This window comes from Schistocerca serialis, chromosome 1 (assembly GCF_023864345.2).
Source record: "Schistocerca serialis cubense isolate TAMUIC-IGC-003099 chromosome 1, iqSchSeri2.2, whole genome shotgun sequence".
Lineage (NCBI taxonomy): Eukaryota > Metazoa > Arthropoda > Insecta > Orthoptera > Acrididae > Schistocerca > Schistocerca serialis.
The window spans coordinates 760304169-760328311 of NC_064638.1; positions in this window are offsets into that span (position 1 = coordinate 760304169).

Consider the following 24143-nt stretch of genomic DNA (forward strand, 5'->3'; position numbering starts at 1 on the left):
GTTCATCTTATATCCTCCTTTCAAGAAGGGTAGTAGGAGTAATCCATCGAACTACAGACCTATATCACTGACGTCGGTTTGCAGTAGGGTTTTGGAGCATATACCGTATTCAATGTACTGTATCACCTCGAAGGGAACGATCGATTGATACGTAATCAGCATGGTTTCAGAAAACATCGTTCTTGTGCAACGCAGCTAGCTTTTTTTTCGCACGAAGTAATGGCCGCTATCGACAGGGGATCTCAAGTTGATTCCGTATTTCTAGATTTCCGGAAAGCTTTTGACACCGTTCATCCTTTGGGATAAGCGACTTTGACAAAGGTCAGATTATTATTATACAGAGCCTTTGAACGAGTATCTCGAAAACTGCCAAACTGAACGGTTGTTCATGTGCTACTGTCGTGAGCATATACGGAAAGAGGTAGAAGGACAGTGTAACTACCACTAGGCGCTAAATGGTTGGACGTCCACGACATTTCACAGAACGTAGAGTTCGGAGGCTTGTCTCTACCGAAAGAGCACAACGCTAGTTCACGCACAACTGTTTATGAGAACACCTTTCATCGTAAATTGTTGAACTTGGAACTCCACAGCAGACCATCCTTACGTGTTGACATGTTGATACAACTACATCGTCAGTTACAATTGTAGGGGGAACGAGACCACCAGGATTCGACCGTCGATCAATGGAAACGTGTCAGCTCTTCGGGTGAATCACATTTTTGCTACCCTAGGTCGATGGTCGTCTCCACAACCGCTGTCATCGAGGTGAACGGGGACTCGAAACGTGCAGCGCGCCACGGACGCAGGCTGGCGGGAGCAGTATTGTGCTGTGGGAGACAGTCTCCTGCGCTTGCATGGGACATGTGGTAGTAATCGAAGACACGCTGACACCTGCGAATGATGTCTTCCCCGTCGTTCATCAGTATAATTGCCCGGGTCTCGGAGCCAGAACCGTGCTTCAATGGTTTGAGGGGCATTATAGTGAACTCGCATTGATGTCTCGGCGATTAAATTCGCCTGATGCAAATCCTATAGAACCCATCTGGATCGCTATCGGCCGCCATCGTCGCGTACGCAAATCAGCGGCCCGTTATTTACGCGAATAACACGACCTGTGCGTAGACATATAATGCCACCTACCTCCACTATCCTGCCGATGATGGCACCACCAGTGCAGACGTCGACACCATCTGCGACAGCACGGCACAATTACCGACCAATCAGAAGCCGTGGGTGTGCTATGTAAGGCCACTACAACTGCAGTGCCGAAGATGAAGGAGATAATCGTTGAAAGCTCGAGGTTTTACTCAGAGCTGACGCGGCAAGAAGTCCGAGAATGTTTTATACAACAGTGCCGTCGCAAAAGACTTCGCTCTGCTACTTGTAGCTATGTTTTCACTCTCCTCCTTTACTCTCTTTACTGTGCAAGTGGAATAGCAAGCACTGCAGCCATCTTAAGCTCACTTTTAATGAGGTTTTTATATCCTTGTTTGCCTCTCCTGGCATAAATTTAATAGAACTGCATGTAATCACACACCTCTGACTACGACGAACGTTCTTTGGACTTTTGGTGCACAGTCTGTGGTGGAATAATTTGTAGGAAAGCAACAGCAAAGAGAACGCTCGAACTGCGCAGGTCGGTAGGCGATAGTCAACAGAGGTGGCCCCTTCTTTGGAACAGAGTGGTGGACTCACCCAGCGCTCAAGACGAGAATGCGTTTCTGCACAGGCGCCACGTTATTTTGTGGAAGCTCCACTGGGATCTGGCGATGGACTCAACGTGATGTTGCTGCTGATGTTGTTACTTCCAGCAGCTCGACGAGAGCCGTATGAGGAAGCGACTCAGAATAGATTGAGGCAGTGGCAGCACATGCAAAATTATGTCAGTGTGCTACAGTGTCGTAGCCTACAGTCTTCTTTTGACGTAAAAGGGTAGTAAACGGAACTGACTTGAATATATTAAGTTTATGTACATCAACTTAATTGTTTAAATATATTTAAATTTCATAATTCATTGTTTAACACTGTGAGGAATTAAATTAAAAGAAAGAAGAAATTGGGATCAGCTGGAATCGAACCCAGGTCGGCAAGCTGCCATTATTAGCTTTGATCACTCACTCACAGCACCATCATGACAGCAGCACTTTAAAAATACTTTATTCTGTACGCTTGCATAATACGTTACATGTAATTTCAAAGAAAAATAATGACCTTTTGAATTTAGTAATCTGTGGCAGAGGATAGACTTTAGATTAAATATTTGTTCAGAATAAGATCTGCCCTTTCTACAACCACCTTGATATTCACCTAAATTACTCTTAAGCGTTGTTTCTACTCTCTTCACAATCTCGCAAAATATACTATATGCAATTAGTTGCAAAGAAATTCTGTGTAGTTGTTATCATCTTGCTTACAGCGTTCCTTATGGAGTAGATGTATCAAGGCCACCTTACAATCTCCTATGAGTTTTTCTATTTCCCAAATTCTTTTATTTTTGGTAGAGATCATTTCTGAAATTCTGCTGTACTAGAGTCTTCTCCACTAGCTTTATAAGTTTATAAGGTTTTAATAACTTCTTCAACTTCTTTGGCTGATGGGGGGGGGGGGGGGGAGGGGGTAAATCTTCTTCTAAATTTTCTTGAGTGTTTGAAAATTCGAGCTTATGGATTGGTACTGGGTACTTAAGAAACTGATTAAAATGTTTTACAATTATTTCGAAGCCAAACCAATGAGCCTCGTCCAGTGGCGCTCTCATTTTATGTACATCTACATACATCTTTAAATCTCAGTTTCTCTTCCAAAAATCTACTGGAAAAGGGGCACCTTAGTAAACATCAACAGATCATCTGCAGAAAACACTTTCATACAAAATTTCCTCTATACTCGCTTGTTTTACCACCATCTAGCCTTTTGACTTACAAGGGTAGTAATCACCCGCCTCCATGGCTGAGGTCGCTAAGGCAACTGGGGGCAAGCCGGTTCGAATCCTGGTGGTAGAAAAAATTTTCACTGCCAGTATTTGGTCGGCAAGGGGAGGAGAGGTGTGGCGTAAAGTTTCTGATCACCGGAGTTTGCCCCAACGTCCTGGTTTAAATACCAAACCTCTCTGCAGTGCCTCGCGAGGTGAGGGCAGGTGCACTGTTGATGGTGATCCCACCATCGGATGGAGACATTGAGCTTGGTGGCGCTAGTAGCAAGAAGAAGGCAATATGCTGGCACCGGGTTTCACCTTCTCCCCTCTCTCATCATCATCATCATCCTCATCATTATACAACCCAAACATTACACTACAAACACACACAAAATACACGCGTGTAGTATTACAATTGGTGTGTAATGGAGCATGTCGTAAATAAACAAACTAACAACTAAAAAAGATAGTAATCGCAACTAAAGTGAATATATTATTTTTGCACATATAATCTGAGCTGTTTAAATATATTTAAATGAAAAAAATCTTAGAGACAGTGGAAATCGAGACCTGTCCCATCAATTGCCACTCTGTTGTCAAGACCAGTCAGTCACTGTGCTGTCACTACAGTGGGCCTGTACAAATTCCTCGTACTGCATACTTGCACAATTCGCTACATGCAATTTCAACGAAAAATACTGATCTGGCGCTGTGAGTAAAAGCAACACTCATAGTGGCAGAAGGGATGACATCACATCAGAGCCAGAAAACAGACAGTTACGTCGCTTCTCTAAGCTGATCGTAGTGCGACTGATTATCATTTCAGCACTCAGCACCGGTCTCTAGTTATTGTGGAGAGAGCGCTACAGGGTATATTTTCGTCCATTTTATTTCCATACCAGCACGCATTCGAAGGAAAATTACGTAATTTTAGTGCGATTTCCAAACCGCATAAGAAAAGAAATGGCGTAACTTTAGTATGATTTGTGGCTCACATTCGAAGTGAAACGGCGCAATTTTAGTACGATTTCCAGCTCGCATTTGAAGAAAAATGATGTAATTTTAGTGCGATTTCTGGCCCACATTCGAAGCGAAAGAGCGTAATTTTAGTGAGATATTTACATTGTGCTGTAGCACAGTAACACACGATAACCAGCTGCCACTGGACTGAGGGACTCCATTTCGTCACTCTTCTGTAAACACACACACACACACACACACACAGACAGACACACACACACTTTGACTGGAGGACAGCGTAGAAAGTGCTGTTAAGCAAAGGGAAGGGCATAATTTCCTGTCGGTAGCCAGGCAAGCAAACAAATCAAAGGTTCACTGCCACGACAGTGCTGAATACCATGTAGTGGACTCACAGATTGTAATTTCTAAAAATGTTGAAAATTCTATAGTAAATAAAAAGCCTATCGTAGGGGTCAAGTAGAGTCCGCGCAGAATACGGTGACTGATGCGCAGCGACCAATTTTCGTCCAATGCACTGGCAAGTTCATTCGTTTATTTGGAAAGTGAGGCCGGCAAGTGTTCACCACCTCTTTCAGCCAGTCGGCGCACGCTCTGCAATCTTTCTCAAACGATTTTGCAGGAACTATTCGGTAAAAAAAAATTCATTTTTGCTTTACTTACGGCTTTATATGTTAGGTTCATGATGATGTGCCCATCATTTCGTTAATTTTCATAGTTATTGTGATATTTACGTGGAAGTAAGACACAGCGCTAAATACGAAAATGCTTGCAATCAAAAATAGAGGTCGCTAAGATTCTGCATTTGGTACACAATATATGATATGTTCCTTCCTGCACCCGCCAGGGCAGCCGAGAGCACTAACGCGCTGCTTCCTGGACTCAGGTAGGCGCTCCGGCCCCGGATCGAATCCGCCCGGCGGATTAACGATGACGGCCGGTGTGCCGGCCAGCCTTGATGTGGTCTTTAGGCGGTTTTCCACATCCCCCTAGGTGAGTACCGGGCTGGTCCCTACCTCCCGCCTCAGCTACACAAGTCGCAGACATTTGAAACACATTCACACTATTTCACGATTTACACTAGACGCAGACAGCTGGGGTACACTCATTCCGCCCCGGGGAGGTACGGGGTGGCGGCAGGAGGGGCATCCGGCCACCCCTTAAAATTAACCATGCCAAATCCGTTCTTGACCCTGCCACAATGCGGGATAAAGGCAATAGCAAAAGAAAGAATGAATATGATATGTTCCTGCGTATGAGATGTCCATCTGTAACCAGTATTGAAAAAATTGATCTGATGTAGCACACTCATTTGCGATCGCGCTGCGCCAGTGATAAAGCTAGAATTAACTATCCATAACATTCCTCATATTTCATAAACAGTTTCAGATATCGAAAAGAGATATGGCCAAATGACAGCACGCAAAGAGGACAGTATTTTGCCATATCGTCATTACGCAAAACTTTATTACCTACCATGTTACTACACTAACTACAGACTATCTGATGAAAGAATGTAATTTTTAAGGGCCATCGATAGCTGGTAAAACGAGAAACACTACGGGTTTTGGATCAACATAAGTGAAGACATTACATGTTTTTTGTACCGAGGATGTGCTTTCTCATAAGCTACTGACCTTACTTTTGCTCAGTTCCTCACATTTTCAGAACCCTCTCGCAATTGTGCCTGTACAACATCTTACTGAGGCGAGACTGTAAACTCCGATGTATTTTCGCAAAAGAAGGAAATTTTAATTTGGCAACCAGGGAAATGCGTAGGTTTTACTCGAAATTCGGCACTCATGGCGCTTCTCTGAAAGTTACAAATAGTTAAGAAGCCAGGCGAAAATAAATCGCTGCGTTTTCGCCGAAATTCTTTTTAGATACTAAGCAAAGCAGAGGTGACAGATATTTTTGAATGGTCAGCATGCAGGTATGAGAGTGAAGGAGTCCCACTTAATATTTACAGATAATGTGAGTGTAGGCTTCAGTTTAGAATGGCACTTCCCCTCCAGCGCTCCACATTTCTCCACAATGCCATCACTACTGCCCTCCCCGCGCGTGCCCTGCCATCTGTGCATCCTGCCCGCCATGGTACTGTGCGCGGACTGTACTGCATGTTACTTTCCCCTCCCCCTCTTTTCATGTCAAAGCCCACGAATGGCAGTCATCTGTAAGTATGGACACTCTGTGAGAGAGATTGGAGAGATTCCCATAGCAAACTAAAACTGTTAACTGACGAAAGATTGGGATTGCATCATTCCACCACTCTCCACACCCACAAAGCCTCGATGGCAGGCACTTGGAGAACTAGGCCGGCCCGCTCGAGTATATCACTTTGAGCCCTCCGATGGGAAAAAAAAAAAAAAAAAATGGTTCAAATGGCTCTGAGCACTATGGGACTCAACTGCTGTGGTCATAAGTCCCCTAGAACTTAGAACTACTTAAACCTAACTAACCTAAGGACATCACACACATCCATGCCCGAGGCAGGATTCGAGCCTGCGACCGTAGCGGTCGTGCGGTTCCAGACTGTAGCGCCTTTAACCGCTCGGCCACTCCGGCCGGCGATGGGAAAACAAAACGGTCTTGTAAGTAGGTAGGTCAATATACAAAAGTGTTGACAAGAATAATGTACAGAAGATTGGGAAAAATGAGGATCTGTCAGGCTAATATTAGTTTCTGAGAGTAAACCAAGGGAAGACCAGAGTTTTTTTTTTCTTTTTTTGGTCATCAGTCTACTGACTGGTTTGATGCGGCCCACCACGAATTCCTTTCCTGTGCTAACCTCTTCATCTCAGAGTAGCACTTGCAACCTACGTCCTCAATTATTTGCTTGACGTATTCCAATCTCTGTCTTCCTCTACAGTTTTTGCCCTCTACAGCTCCCTCTAGTACCATGGAAGTCATTCCCTCATGTCTTAGCAGATGTCCTATCATCCTGTCCCTTCTCCTTATCAGTGTTTTCCACATATTCCTTTCCTCTCCGATTCTGCGTAGAACCTCCTCATTCCTTACCTTATCAGTCCACCTAATTTTCAACATTCGTCTATAGCACCACATCTCAAATGCTTCGATTCTCTTCTGTTCCGGTTTTCCCACCGTCGATGTTTCACTACCATACAATGCTGTACTCCAGACGTACATCCTCAGAAATATCTTCCTCAAATTAAGGCCGGTATTTGATATTAGTAGACTTCTCTTGGCCAGAAATGCCTTTTTGCCAGAGCGAGTCTGCTTTTGATGTCCTCCTTGCTCCGTCCGTCATTGGTTATTTTACTGCCTAGGTAGCAGAATTCCTTAACTTCATTGACTTCGTGACCATCAATCCTGATGTTAAGTTTCTCGCTGTTCTCATTTCTACTACTTCTCATTACCTTCGTCTTTCTCCGATTTACTTTCAAACCATACTGTGTACTCATTAGACTGTTCATTCCGTTAAGCAGATCATTTAATTCTTCTTCACTTTCACTCAGGATAGCAATGTCATCAGCGAATCGTATCATTGATATCCTTTCACCTTGTATTTTAATTCCACTCCTGAACCTTTCTTTTATTTCCATCATTGCTTCCTCGATGTACAGATTGAAGAGTAGGGGCGAAAGGCTACAGCCTTGTCTTACACCCTTCTTAATACGAGCACTTCGTTCTTGGTTGTTGTACATATTGTATATGACCCGTCTCTCCCTATAGCTTACCCCTACTTTTTTCAGAATCTCGAACAGCTTGGCCGGCCGAAGTGGCCGCGCGGTTCTGGCGCTGCAGTCTGGAACCGCGAGACCGCTACGGTCGCAGGTTCGAATCCTGCCTCGGGCATGGATGTGTGTGATGTCCTTAGGTTAGTTAGGTTTAACTAGTTCTAAGTTCTAGGGGACTAATGACCTCAGCAGTTGAGTCCCATAGTGCTCAGAGCCATTTGAACCATTTTCGAACAGCTTGCACCATTTTATATTGTCGGACGGTTTTTCCAGGTCGACAAATCCTATGAAAATGTCTTGATTTTTCTTTAGCCTTGCTTCCAATATTAGCCGTAACGTCAGAATTGCCTCTCTCGTCCCTTTACTTTTCCTAAAGCCAAACTGATCGTCACGTAGCGCATTCTCACTTTCCCATTCTTCTGTATATTATTCTTGTAAGCAGCTTCGATGCATGAGCTGTTAAGCTGATTGTGCGATAATTCTCGCACTTGTCAGCTCTTGCCGTCTTCGGAATTGTGTGGATGATGCTTTTCCGAAAGTCAGATGGTATATCGCCAGACTCATATATTCTACACACCAATGTGAATAGTCGTTTTGTTGCCACTTCCTCCAATGATTTTAGAAATTCTGATGGAATGTTACCTATCCCTTCTGCCTTACTTGACCGTAAGTCCTCCAAAGCTCTTTTAAATTCCGATTCTAATACTGGATCGCCTATCTCTTCTAAATCGACTCCTGTTTCTTCTTCTATCACATCAGACAAATCTTCACCCTCACAGAGGCTTTCAATGTATTCTTTCCACCTATCTGCTCTCTCCTCTGCATTTAACAGTGGAATTCCCGTTGCACTCTTACTGTTACCACCGTTGCTTTTAATGTCACCAAAGGTTGTTTTGACTTTCCTGTATGCTGAGTCTGTCCTTCCGACAATCATATCTTTTTCGATGTCTTCACATTTTTCCTGCCATTTCATCTGAGCTTCCCTGCACTTCCTATTTATTTCATTCCTCAGTGACTTGTATTTCTGTATTCCTGATTTTCCCGGAACATGTTTGTACTTTCTCCTTTCATCAATCAAGTGAAGTATTTCTTCTGTTACCCATGGTTTCTTCGCAGCTACCTTCTTTGTACCCATGTTTTCCTTCCCAACTTCTGTGATGGCCCTTTTTAGAGATGTCCATTCCTCTTCAACTGTACTGCCTACTGCGCTATTCCTTATTGCTGTATCTATAGCGTTGGAGAACTTCAAACGTATCTCGTCATTCCTTAGTACTTCCGTATCCCACTTCTTTGCGTATTGATTCTTCCTGACTAATGTCTTAAACTTCAGCCTACTCTTCATCACTACTATATTGTGATCTGAGTCTATATCTGCTCCTAGGTACGCCTTACAATCCAGTATCTGATTTCGGAATCTCTGTCTGACCATGATGTAATCTAATTGAAATCTTCCCGTATCTCCCGGCCTTTTCCAAGTATACCTCCTCCTCTTGTGATTCTTGAACAGGGTATTCGCTATTACTAGCTGAAACTTGTTACAGAACTCAATTAGTCTTTCTCCTCTTTCATTCCTTGTCCCAAGCCCATATTCTCCTGTAACCTTTTCTTCTACTCCTTCCCCTACAACTGCATTCCAGTCGCCCATGACTATTAGATTTTCGTCCCCCTTTACATACTGCATTACCCTTTCAATATCCTCATACACTTTCTCTATCTGTTCATCTTCAGCTTGCGACGTCGGCATGTATACCTGAACTATCGTTGTCGGTGTTGGTCTGCTATCGATTCTGATTAGAACAACCCGGTCACTGAACTGTCCACAGTAACACACCCTCTGCCCTACCTTCCTATTCATAACGAATCCTACACCTGTTATACCATTTTCTGCTGCTGTTGATATTTCCCGATACTCATCTGACCAGAAATCCTTGTCTTCCTTCCACTTCACTTCACTTCACTGACCCCTACTATATCTAGATTGAGCCTTTGTATTTCCCTTTTCAGATTTTCTAGTTTCCCTACCACTTTCAAGCTTCTGACATTCCACGCCCCGACTCATAGAACCTTATCCTTTCGTTGATTATTCAATCTTTTTCTCATGGTAACCTCCCCCTTGGCAGTCCCCTCCCGGAGATCCGAATGGGGTACTATTCCGGAATATTTTGCCAATGGAGAGATCATCATGACACTTCTTCAATTACAGGCCACATGTCCTGTGGATACACGTTACGTGTCTTTAATGCAGTGGTTTCCGTTGCCTTCTGCATCCTCATGTCGTTGATCATGCTGATTCTTCCGCCTTTAGGGGCAATTTCCCCTGAACCTCTATCCGCTCCTCCGCCCTCTTTGACAAGACCGTTGGCGGAATGAGGCTGACTTCTTATGCCGGAAGTCTTCGGCCGTCAATGCTGATTATTTATCAAAATTTAGGCAGTGGCGAGGATCGAACCCGGGACCAAGACGTTCTGAATATGAATCAAAGACGCAACCCCTAGACCACGGGTATGGCTCAAGACCAGTGTAAGTAATGATATTAGTGATAAACAAAACATCGTAATCGGGTCCACGTAGTAGATGAAGTAAACAGTAAATTTTTCATCAAAACTGAGAACTGCGTTATAGAGAATGTGATGGGACATTCCTGGTCTATATTAACGACATATGAGACAATCTGAGTAGCCGTCTTAAATTATTTGCAGATGATGCTGTCATTTACCTTCTTGTAAAGTCATCAGATGATCAAAACGACTTGCAAAATGATTTAGATAAGATATCCGTATGGTGCAAAAAGTGGCACTTGACCCTTCAGAAAGAAAAGTGTGAAGTTATTCACATGAATACTACAAGAAATCAGCTAAATTTCGACTACGCGAAAAGTCACACAAATCTGAGGGCTGTAAATTCAACTAAATACTTGGGGATTACAATTTCAAATAACCTAATTTGGAACGATCACATAGATAATATTGTGGGTAGAGCAAACCAAAGACTGCGAGTCATTGGCAGAACACTTAGAATGTGCAACAGGTCTACCAAAGAGACTGCTTACATTACGCTTGCGCGCCCTATTCTGGAGTATTGCTGTGCGGTGTGAGATCCACATCAGGTGGGACTGACGGATTACATCGAAAAAGTACAAAGAAGGGCAGCTCGTTTTGTATTATCGCGAAATAAGGGAGATAGTGTCACAGACATGATACGTGAATTGGAGTGGCAATCATTAAAACAAAGGCGTTTTTCGTTGCGACGGAATCTGCTCATAAAATTTTCAATCAGCAGTTTCCCCACCGATTGCGAAAACATTTTCTTGGCACCCACCTACAGAGGGAGAAATGATCATGACGATAAAATAAGAGAAATCAGGGCTCGCACAGATACATTTAAGTGCTCGTTTTTCCCGCGTGCCGTCCGAGAGTGGAACGGTAGAGAGACAGCTTCAAGGTGGTTCATTGAACCCTCTGCCAGGCACTTTATTGTGAGTAGCAGAGTAATCACGTAGATGTAGATGTGGATGCTGCTTAGGATGCAGAATACATCACAGAAGAAGCAAGGAGGATATAGTATTCGTTGCTAAAAGAAATCTTCTCGTACCAAACATAAGCGTTAATCTGAGAACGACATTTCTGAGAGGCACCAGCACGTCAATTGGACCTCGCCACTGTGTTTCTTAAACCTCTCCATTACAAATAAATGGTTCAAATGGCTGTGAGCACTATGGGACTCAACTGCTGTGGTCATAAGTCCCCTAGAACTTAGAACTACTTAAACCTAACTAACCTAAGGACATCACACACATCCATGCCCGAGGCAGGATTCGAACCTTCGACCGTAGCGGTAGCGCGGTTCCAGACTGTACCGCCCAGAACCGCTCGGCCACTCCATTACACTCCTGGCCTTATGACATGACGCACTCTCTTGTTGAAAAATGACTTGATCGTCATGAAGGGGTATACGTGGTCTGCAACCAGTATACGATACTCCTTGGCCGTCATGGTGCTTCGCACGAGCTTCACTGGACCCACGGATGCCCACATGAATGTCTCGAAAGCATAATGGAGCCGCCGCCAGCTAGTCTTCGTCCCACAGTACAGGACTCTAGGAGCTGTTCCCCTGGAAGACGACGGATTCGTGCCTTCCCATAGGCATGATGAAGAAGGTGTCGGGATTGATCAGATCGTGCAACGCTCTGCCACTGCGCCAACGTCCAGAGCCGATGTTCACGTGCCCATTTCAGTCGTAATTGCCTATGTCGTGGTGCTAACATTGGCACATGTATGGGTCGTCGGCTGCGGAGGCCCACGGTTATCAGTGTTGGGTGCGCTGTGTGTTCAGACACACTTGTGCCCTGCCCAGCATTAAAGTCTGATGTTAGCTACACCACAGTTTGCCGCCTGTCCTGTTTTACCAGTTTGCCAAGCCTACGACGTCCGACATCTGCAATGAGGGGTGTGGCCGCCCAGTCACACGACGTCTGGACGTGGTTTCACGTTTTTTTTTTCGCTATATGTTGAAGACACTCACCACAGCACTCCTCGAACACCCGACAAGTCGTGCAGGTTCAGAAATGCTCATGCCGAGCCTCCAGGCCATCACAATCTGCTCACGGACAGCGTGTATCTGACTAGCAGTCATTCCTCGCCAGGTGACGCTATCGCCTGGATGGTTTTATATCGACAGTACGTCGGTGACCATAATATTCTGGCTGATCCGTGTACCTTGAACTTTGTCAGTAGCTTTTTCTGGAGGCAGTATTGACACCCGCGCTGCAGCAAGTCTTGCTAGTCCTTTCTACACAGCCAATATTGTTGTAAGTAGGCTGTTTAGGCTTTTATGTTGGTAACGTCACGTAGCGCTCTGTATGAAAATCACTGACTGTGCTGTGTGCAGTATGTGGCTAGTTTGCATTGCTGGAATATTTGCCATTGTAGTGTTGGACATTTGGATGTGAACAGCGCATAGCGCTGCGCAGTTGGAGGTGAGCCGCCAGCAGTGTTGGATGTGAGGAGAAAGTATTCCTATCAGTAGTTAGTGCCTTCAGTAGTTAGAATCTTTTATTCAGCTGGCAGTATTGGCGCTCGCTGTATTGCAGTAGTTCGAGTAACGAACATTTTTGTGAGGTAAGTGATTAATGAAAGGTGTAGGTTATTGTTAATCAGGGCCATTCTTTTGTAGGGATTATTGAAAGTCAGATTGTGTTGCGTTAAAAATATTGTGTGTCAGTTCAATGAATGTCTGAGTACGTCCAGTTTTGCTCAGCTGTTTGAAAAATCAAATAACGTAGAGGTTTTCCAGCACTGTCCTTTATAAAATTTTTCTAACGGGGATGTTTCAATGTAATCGCATCCAGGGTTACCCAGAAGGGTTGAAGGGGAGGGGCCAGGGTATAAGAGGTTCCGCCATTTGTTTACATAGCAAAGTTTTTAATGAATTACTTTAATGAGTGCTTACTGTCCTAATCTGGTAAACTCCTTAAGTATTAGGTTGCATAAGTTCGCAGCGTTTCTGTTTTGCGTTTTTGTATTCCGGTTGCTGTGGATTAATTTATCAGCTGTCAATTTCTATTTGTAGTTCACTACTGATATTCGAGTTTACATTTTGTCATTTGGAGATAGTGAGCGGAGCTGTGAAGCTAGAAAATGAAATACAAAGTTACGGCATATTCGTCTGGTCGAGCTCAGTAGAGGAGTGACAGCAGCGGAGGCACCCAGCAGCATTAGCACCGTGTATGCGGATAGTACCACTGGACAGATTACAACAAGAAAATTGTTTCCTAGTTTTAAGGAGGATCGTTTCGACCTTTGTGACTCTCTACGTTCAGGAAGACCTTCGGGATTTCGTGAAGATCCTTTAAATGCATTAATACATAATGATCTACGACCGTGTACTTGAGACCTGGCAAATGTGAGGAACTGTATTCATTCCATCACCGTACGAAATGTGCACGCGCTGGAGAAGGTTCAAAAATCGGGTGTATGGGTGCCGCATGCCCTAAGCTAAAATCACAGAAATCAGTGGACGGCCATAAGTGCATCTTTGCTTGCTCGTCATCAATTGGCTCGTCAACAATACCTAACATTACTATCCTGTATCTTTACTGGTGACCATAAATGGTGTCTTTATGCTAACATAAGGAAAAGAAAGGATTGGTTGAGCCCAAATAAAGCAGCAAATCCCGGTACAAAGACCTGTGCACATCCACAAAAGACAGTGTTACGGACCTGGCGGAACAGTGACGGTGTAGTGTGCTACGAATTGCTTCCTCGATGTGTAATCACTTCTGACATTTATTCTCAACAACTGAGACATCTTGCAGACGCAGTCCAAGGACAACTACCGTGAAGACTGCGGGAAATGATGCTTCTACACGATAAAGCCCGCCGGCATTCTGCTAGACTGACAAAAAGCGCTATACAGGAGTTGGGTTGTGAAGTCTTTTCGCACTCACCTTATTCGTCTGATTTTGCGCTCTCAGGTTTTCACCTTTACCGCTCTCTATCGAACAACCTTCACCGGAATTTCCTTTCTGGATGAAAACAAGTCCCGAACGTGACTCGACGAATTCTTCACCTCAAAACCACGTGATTTCTAAAAGTTGCGAAGTCGAAAAGTTAGCCGCGCGGAGTTGCCGCGCGGTTTGAGGGGTCATGCACGAATTGCGCGGCCCCTCCCGCCGGAGGTTCGAGTCCTCCCTCGGGCATGGGTTTGTGTGTTGTTCGAAGCATAAGTTAGCTTAGCTACTGTGCAAGTCTAGGGACCGATGACCTCAGCAGTTTGGTCCCTTCGGAATTCACACCCATTTGCACATTTTTTCGAAAAGTTGCCCCAGCGTTGGCAAACTGTTGTAAATAGTGAAGGAGAACGTATTATTGATGATTAAAGTCCCTATTATGTGTATCTCTTGTGTTTATTAAATCTATAGAAAAACTTCTTGCTACCATTTGAAACCCTAATTTTACAATTGTCTAATTGCTTCTGTTGCAATCACACTTCATAATAGGACTTCTTGTACCCACGCTGCAAAATCTTTCAATCATTTTACGTGCACGCGGCCCAGAAAGCTACGGCAACATATTCGCCACTAGAGCTACATCTCGGGTAACGCTCGTTTTTCTGCAAACTTTTGAACCGGTTTGGGAGCTGACGCTCTATTCAGTCCCATACTTTACTGCAAGTAGCTCTGCATTTTATATCACAAGTTTTACTTTTACCTTTGCTGACTGGTACTACTTATACAACATTCTTCATTCGTATGATCCCTTGATCTTGATTGTGGCAGTAACGTGATAAATAAAAAGTACTTTAGCCAATATAGGTGGTCCATTCGCAGAAATAACACTGAATTACACTACTGGCCATTACAATTGCTACACCACGAAGATGACGTGCTACAGACGCGAAATTTAACCGACAGGAAGAAGATGCTGTGATATGCAAATGATTAGCTTTTCGGAGCATTCACACAAGGTTGGTGCCGTTGGCGACACCTACAACGTGCTAACAAGAGGAAAGTTTCCAACCGATTTCTCATACACAAACAGCAGTTGATGGCGTTGCCTGGTGAAAAGTTGTTGTGATGCCTCGTGTAAGGAGGAGGAATGCGTTCCATCACGTTTCCGAGTTTCATAAAGCTCGGATTGTGGTCTATCGCGATTGCGGTTTATCGTATCGCGACATTGCTGCTCGCGTTGGTCGAGATCCAATGACTGTTAGCAGAATATGGAATCAGTGGGTTCAGGAGGGTAATACGTAACGCTGTGCTGGATCCCAACGGCCTCGTATCAATAGCAGTCAAGATGACAGGAATCTTATCCGCATGGCTGTAACGGATCGTGCAGCCACGTCTCGATCCCTAAGTCAACAGATGGGGACGTTGCAAGACAACAACCATCTGCACGAACAGTTCTACGACGTTTGCAGCAGCATGGACTATCAGCTCGGAGACCATGGCTGCGGTTACCCTTGACGCTGCATCACAGACAGGAGAACCTGCGATGGTGTACTCAACGACGAACCTGGGTGCACGAATGGCAAAACGTCAGTTTTACGGATGAATCCAGGTTCTGTTTACAGCATCATGATGGTCGCATGCGTGTTTGGCGACATCGCGGTGAACGCACATTCGAGGCGTGTATTCATCATCGCCATACTGGCATATCACCCGGCGTGATGGTATGGGGTGGCATTGGTTACACGTCTCGGTCACCTCTTGTTCGCATTGACGGCAGTTTGAACAGTGGACGTTACATTTAAGATGTGTTACGACCCGTGGCTCTACCCTTCATTCGATCCCTGCGAAACCCTACATTTCAGCAGGATAATGCACGACCGCATGTTGCAGGTCCTGTACGGGCCTTTCTGGATACAGAAAATGTTCGACTGCTGCCCTGGCCAGCACATTCTCCAGATCTCTCACCAATTGAAAACTTCTGGTCAATGGTGGCCGAGCAACTGGCTCGTCACAATACGCCAGTCACTACTCTTGATGAACTGTGGTATCGTGTTGAAGCTGCACGGGCAGCTGTACTTGTACACGCCATCCAAGCTCTGTTTGACTCAATGCCCAGGCGTATCAAGGGCGTTATTACGGCCAGAGGTGATTGTTGTGGGTACTGATTTCTCGGGATCTATGCACCCAAATTTCGTGAAAATGTAATCACATGTCAGTTCTAGTATAATATATTTGTCCAATGAATACCCGTTTATCATCTGCATTTCTTCTTGGTGTAGCAATTTTAATGGCCAGTAGTGTATCTGCATCTCTTTGATTAATCCCGCGTGACTTCCCGTTTCCTTCAGGCGTCAGAATATGTTATACACTTTGCTCTAATAACAAACTTGTGATGTATAAATTTATGGACGTCTTCATGCGCTCGGTGAAGGAGAGCACTCAGTCTTAGCAAGGACGGCCGAGTTGGCTACCTACAATATCGCTGCTTCCTGGAAGACTATCTGTCGTACGGTGCTGCTGCAGTGTGATAAGGCCCCTTCGTAATTATTGCTGCCCAGATAACGCCGCCGACGGATAAGAATATGTAGCAGTCACACATTACAGCGGCTCCGCCTACAGAAACAGCATCTTAAGCGTAGTCTTTGGCGGGGATCTTATTATACACTGAGCTGACAAAAGTCATAGCATACCTCCTCATAATGTGTAGCACCTCATTTTGCAGGCGTAGTGCAGAAGCTAGAGGCGGCATGGACTCAGCAAGTGGCTGGAAGTCCCCTGCGGAAACAATGGGCCATGCTGCCTCTGTAACCGTCCATAATTGCGAAAGTGCTGCCAATGCAGGATCTTGTGCACGAACTGAACTCTCGATTATGGCCCATAAATGTTCGATGGGATTCATGTCGGGCAATCTGGGTCGCCAGCCATTCTCTCAAATTGAATGAGATTTTCACTCTGCAGCGGAGTGTGCGCTGATATGAAACTTTCTGGCAGATTAAAACTGTGTGCCGGACCGAGACTCGAACTCGGGACCTTTGCCTTTCGCGGGCAAGTGCTCTACCATCTGAGCTACCCAAGCACGACTCACGCCCCGTCCTCACAACTTTAGTTCCGCCAGTACCTCGTCTCCAACTTTCCAAAATTCACAGAAGTTCTCCTGCGAAAATCTCATTCTGGAAACATTCCCCAGGCTGTGGCTAAGCCATGTCTCCGCAATATCCTTTCTTCCAGGAGTGCTAGTTCTGAAAGTTTCGCAGTTCGAGTCTCGTTCCGGCACACAGTTTTAATCTGCCAGGAAGTTTCATATCAGCGCACACTCCGCTGCAGAGTGAAAACCTCATTCTGGTAACATCCCCCAGGCTGTGGCTAAGCCATGTCTCCGCATATCCTTCCTTAGACGAGTGCTAGTTCTGCAAGGTTCGCAGGACAGTTTCTGTGAAGTTTGGAAAGTAGGAGACGAGGTACTGGCGGAAGTAAAACTGTGAGGACGCGGCGTGAGTCGTGCTTGGGTAGTTCAGATGGTAGAGCACTTGCCCGCGAATGGCAAAGGTCCCGAGTTCGAGTCTCGGTCCGGCACACAGTTTTAATTTGCCAAGAAGTTTCATTCTCTCGAATTGTCTAGATGTTCTTCAAACCAGTCACAAACAACTTTGAAACCAGGCCGCGATTTTCCAGTCCTCTAGGGTCCAACTGATATGGTCACGAGCCCAGGAGAGGCGCTGTAGGCGGTGTCGTGCTGTTAGCCAAGGCACTCGCGTCACTCGTCTGCAGCCACAGCCCATTAACGCCAGATTTCGCCGCACTGTCGTAACGGATACGTTCACTGTACGTCCCACATTGAGTTCTGCAGCTATTTAACGCAGTGTTGTTTGTCTGTTAGCACTGACAACTCTACACAAACGAAGCTGCTCTCGGCCTTTAATTAAAGGCCATCGGCAACGGTGTTGCCCGTAGTAAAAGATAATGCCTGAAATTTAGGGTTGCCACGACACTCTTGACATTGCTTATCTCAGAACATCGAATTCCGTAACGATTTCCGAAATGGACGCTCCGACTGCCATTCCGCATTAAAAGCCTGCTACTTCCCTCCGTGCAGTCATAACCACGTCTAAAACCTTTTTACATACATTACCTGAGTTCAGATGTCAGCTCTGCCATTGCACCACCGTTTTATACCTTGTGTACGCGATACTACCGCCATATGAATATGTGCAAATGTTCAAATCTGTGTGAATTCCTAACGGACCCAATTGCTGAGGTCATCAGTCCCTAGACCTTTTGTTTGGTCATCAGTCTTCTGACTGGTTCGAACCGGCCCGCCACGAATTGCTCTCCTGTGCTAACCTCTTTATCTCAGAGTAGCACTTGCAACCTACGTCCTCAACTATTTGCTGGATGTATTCCAGTCTCTGTCTTCCTCCACAGTTTTTGCCCTCTACAGCTCCCTCTAGTACCATGGAGGTCATTTCGTCATGTCTTAACAGATTTCCTACCATCCGGTCCTTTCTCTTTATCAGTGTTTTCCACATGTTCCTTTCCTCTCCAATTCTGCGCAGAACCTCCTCATCTCTTACCTTGTCAGTCCACCTGATTTTCAACATTCGTCTGTAGCACCACATCTCAAATGCTTCTAATTTCTTCTGTTCCGGTTTTCCCACAGTCCATGTTTCACTACCGTACAATGCTGTACTCCAGACGTACATTCTCAGAAATGTCTTCCCAAATTAAGGCCTATATTTGATATTAGTAGACTTTCTTGGCCAGGAATGCCCTTTTTGCCATTGCTAGTCTGCTTTTGATGTCCTACTTGCTCCACCTGTCATTGGTTATTTTACTGCAGAATTCCTTACCTTCATATACTTCGTGACCATTAATCCTAATGTTAAGTTTCTCTCTGTTCCCATTTCTACTACTTCTCATTACCTTCGTCTTTCTCCGATCTACTCTCAATCCATACTCAGTACTCATTAGACTGTTCATTCCGTTCAGCAGATCATGTAATTCTTCTTCACTTTCACTCAGGATAGCAATGTCATCAGCGAATCGTATCATTGATATCCTTCCTCTTTGAATTTTAATTCCACTCCTGAACCTTTCTTTTATTCCCATCATTGCTTCCTCCATGTACATATTGAATAGTAGGGGCGAAAGGCTACACCCTTCTATTACACCCTTTTTAATAGGAGCACTTGGTTCTTGGTCGTCCACTCTTATTATTCCCTCTTGGCTGTTGTACACATTTATATGACCCAGCTCCCCTTATAGCTTACCCCTACTTTTTCCAGAATTTGGAACATCTTGCACGATTTTACATTGTTGGTGGTGGTTGGTGGTTGGTTGGTTGGGGAAAGAGACCAGACAGCGTGATCATCGGTCTCATCGAATTAGGGGAGGATGGGGAAGGAAGTCGGCCGTGCCCTTTCAGAGGAACCATCCCGGCATTTGCCTGGAGCGATTTAGGGAAATCACGGAAAACCTAAATCAGGATGGCCGGACGCGTGATTGAACCGTCGTCCTCCCGAATGCGAGTCCAGTGTCTAACCACTGCGCCACCTCGCTCAGTTTTACATTGTCTAACGCTTTTTCCAAGTCGACAAATCCTATGAACATGTCTTGATTTTTCTTTAGCCTTGTTTCCATTATTAATCGCAACGTCAGAATTACCTCTATCGTGCCTTTACCTTTCCTAAAGCCAAACTAATCGTCATCTAGCGCATCCTCAATTTTCTTTCCCATTCTTCTGTATGTTATTCTTGTAAGCAACTTGGAATGCTTGAGCTGTTAAGCTGATTGTGCGATAATTCTCGCACTTGTCACCTCTTGCCGTCTTCGGAATTGTGTGGATGATGCTTTTCCGAAAGTCAGTTGGTATGTCGCCAGACTCATACATTTTACACACCAACGTGAATAGTCGTTTTGTTGCCACTTCCCCCAATGATTTTAGAAATTCTGATGGAATGTTATCTATCCCTTCTGCCTTATTTGATCTTAAGTTCTCCAAAGCTCTTTTAAATTCTGATTCTAATACTGGATCCTCTATCTCTTCTAAATCGACTCCTGTTTCTTCTTCTATCACATCAGACAAATCTTCACCCTCATAGAGGCTTTCAATGTATTCTTTCCACCGATCCGCTCTCCCCTCTGCATTTAACAGTGGAATTCCCGTTGCACTCTTAATGTTATCATTCTTGCTTTTAATGTCACCGAATGTTGTTTTGACTTTCCTGTATGCTGAATCTGTCCTTCCGATAATAATTTCTTACTCGATGTATTCACATTCTTCCTGCAGCCATTTCGTCTTAGCTTCCCTGCACTTCCTATTTATTTCATTCCTCGGTGACTTGTATTTCTATATTCCTGAGTTTCCCGGAACGTTTTTGTACTTCCTCCTGTCATCGACCAATTGAAGTATTTCTTCTGTTACCCATGGTTTCTTCGCAGTTACCTTCTTTGTACCTATGTTTTCCTTCTGTGATGGCACTTTTTAGAGATGTCCATTACTCTTCAACTGTACTCCCTACTGAGCTATTTCTTATTGCTGTATCTATAGCCTTAGAAAACTTCAACCGTATCTCGTCATTCCGCAATACTTCCGTATCCCACTTCTTTGCGTATTGGTTCTTCCTGACTAATGTCTTAAACTTCAGCCTATTCTTCATCACTACTATATTGTGATCTGAGTCTGTATCTGCTCCTGGTACGCCTTACAAAAAATGGTTGAAATGGCTCTGAGCACTATGGGACTTAACATCTGTGGTCATCAGTCCCCTAGAACTTAGAACTACTTAAACCTAACTAACCTAAGGACGTCACACACATCCATGCCCGAGGCAGGATTCGAACCTGCGACCGTAGCGGTCACGCGGTTCCAGGCTGAAGCGCCTAGAACCGCACGGCCACACCTGCCGGCTCGTACGCCTTACAATACAGAATTTGATTTCGGAATCTATGTCTCACCATGATGTAATCTAACTGAAATTTTCCCGTATCACCTGGCCTTTTCCAAGTATTCCTCCTCCTCTTGTGATACTCGAAAAGAGTATTCGCTATTACTAGCTGAAACTTGTTACAGAATTCAATTAGTGTTTCTCCTCTCTCATTCCTTGTCGCAAGCCCATATTCTCCTGTAACCTTTTCTTCTACTCCTTACCCTACAACTGCATTCCAGTCTCCCATGACTATTAGATTTTCGTCTCCCTTTACGTACTGTATTACCCTTTTAATATCCTCATACACTTTCTCTGTCTCTTCATCTACACCTTTCGACATCAGCGTGTATACCTGAACTATCGTCGTCGGTGTTGGTTTGCTGTCGATTCTGATAAGAACAACCCTGCCACTGAGCTGTTCACAGTAACACACTCTCTGCCCTACCTTCCCATTCATAACGAATCCTACTCCAGTTATACAATTTTCTGCTGCTGTTGATATTATCCTACACTCATTTGACCAGAAATCCTTGTCTTCTTTCCAGTTCACTTCACTGACCCCTACTATATATAGACTGATCCTTTGCATTTCCCTTTTCAGATTTTCTAGTTTCCCTACCACGTTCAAGCTTCTGACATTCCACGCCCCGACTCGTAGAACGTTATACTTCCGTTGATTATTCAATCTTTTTCTCAGGGTAACCCCCCCTGTTTGCAGTCCCCTCCCGGAGATCCGAATAGGGGACTATTCCGGAATCTTTTGCCAATGGAGAGATCATCATGACACTTCATCAATTACAGTGCACATGTCCTGTGGATACACGTTACGTGTCTTTAATGCAGTGGTTTCCATTGCCTTCTGCATCCTCATGCCGTTGATCATTGCTAATTCTTCTGCCTTTAGGGGCAATTTCCCACTCTTAAAGTGCGCGTCATTTACGACGGCGGCCGAGTTTAGGTTCGTTCTCCGCATGGAACGTCACAAAACACAGTCAGCCAATGAACAGAGAACGACGTTGCCAGAGCTCGACTGCAGTGCAGACGAGTGTCTTCAGTTTTAGAAACATTCAGTCATAAATAAAGTAATTGAACAAAAGCAATGTCTTGATAGCAGACTTTCTTTTATAGAAAGTTTTTAAAAAGCATTCTTTACACCAATTGCTTCATATTCTATTAATTAATTAAACCAAACAAGCAATAAGCCTCCTAATTCAGGCGATAGCAAGGAAAGGTGTTTGTATCATTCTCACTAACCGCTTTTTCGCAATAAAGAACAGCGGTAATTGTTTATTTCCTATTGTACTTCGACGAAACGTGAGTAATCCATAATCATACCAACAGTGTTTTTCGGTATTTTGCGTGACATTTTAAGGTCCTCCGAGAGATATATTGAATGACGAGCTACATTAGCGTAGTGATTAAAAGGTTCTGAAGTCAAACCTTGATCGGTGCTTAACATTTTCTGTATTTAAAAACAATATCGAAGTCTCTTACTTCATGAATTTTATTCGTTTGAATGTAATTTTTTGAAATTTCTACAGGCAACCAAAATCGACCATACGGAAAGTATATGCTGTGGACTTTTACCTCTGCAAACTCTTCAAAATTTCGTGCAATGGTTTACTACATCTAATGCTGCACAATAACAGCGTTGAACATTGAAACAAAATTAAGTCATTTATGGGGGGGGGGGGGAAGATATCAGTCAAGAAGATGTGTAAAAATCAAATTTTTGGGCCAAATAATTTTTGTGAAATCGAATGATAAGTGTGTCAAAGCAGTCGAAACACTATATGTCTGCACAGGCGAGCAGTGCAATGATGACAAAATCGCGCACATCGCGGAATGCGGGGAGCACGTCTCTGTAGCAGCGAAAGGGTTAATGCGGCCGTGGTGGCTTTACTTCATAAACTGCGCGCTCCCCCCTAAACGTAAGTTTGCGAACTATACTATGGCGCTGCTTCTCTTGGCACGTACAACTGGCAACGCAGCAATCTCCCTCGTCTGGGCGGGCATGCGCGAACCGCCAAGATAAAAGAATTGAACTATAGGACAGGAGAGTGCCCTGAACCTCTGTCCGCTCCTCCGCCCTCTTTGACAAGGCTGTTGGCAGATTGAGGGTGACTTCTTATGCCGGAAGTCTTCGGCCGGCAATGTTGATTATTAATCAAAGTTTAGGCAGAGGTGGGATTCGAACCCGGGACTTAAGACGATTTTGAAGCAAAGACCACGAGTGCTGCTTACAGACTATTTATTTTCCCCTAAAAACTACATCCAGGCTGTCCAGCTCACCGGCCCTCATCATTAATCCGCCAGGCGTATTCGATCCGCCGCCGGCTTGGCTACCCGAGTTCAGGAAGCAGCACCTTTTTTTTTCGCGACGTCTTTTTTTTTTTTTTTTTTTTTTTTTTTTTTTTTTTTTTTTTTTTTTTTTTTTGTAAGGTAATGACAGAATGACAGTCAGGTGGCAGAGTGGGCAGGGGTTGTACATGGAGGCCTGGCAACGGTGTCCCCGTCTCCTGACAGGATAAGTAAGGGAGAGGCAACAGGAAGTAAACATTGTACATTGTAATTTCTGTGTTAGTAACAATAATATTTTATTTATTCATTTAATTTTAATGTCCCAAAAGAAAAATCATACATAAAAAAGAAGGGAAAGAAATATAGGGCTGAAGTGACATTCTCGTCACTTCACTGGGAGTACATCCTATCCCTCGAAAGAACGTAAACCTGGGACTCCCCACTGATTTGGGGGGTTATGAAACATGCTGCCTAGAAAGTTCGCAAAATGCGTTTTATATTTAGAGTGGCGTCGGATGATTTCGTCTTGTTCTAGTAGATAATGCTAATAGTCCATGCCCAACATCAAGGTCCGCGAGAGCACGTAGTGCGATGCGTGTCCTCCAATCCATCAGATTGCTGAAGTTTTTGTGAGGGGGAAAAGACAGCGTCAGGGAAAAATAAAGCGTCCGTCGTGATCGTTGATTCGTCGGTGCATTGGAGGAGGGCCATGATGCGTTGCGTCAGCCACCAAACATCCTTTGCCCCACCGCACTGCAGAGAATGTTCGTCGGTGTCCCGCATGCCACATATAAGGCAGAGTGGGGAATCTACCATGCGAATGTCGTACAATCGTTGGCGGTTGACTGTCTTGCGGTTGATTAGTGTATACCACGACG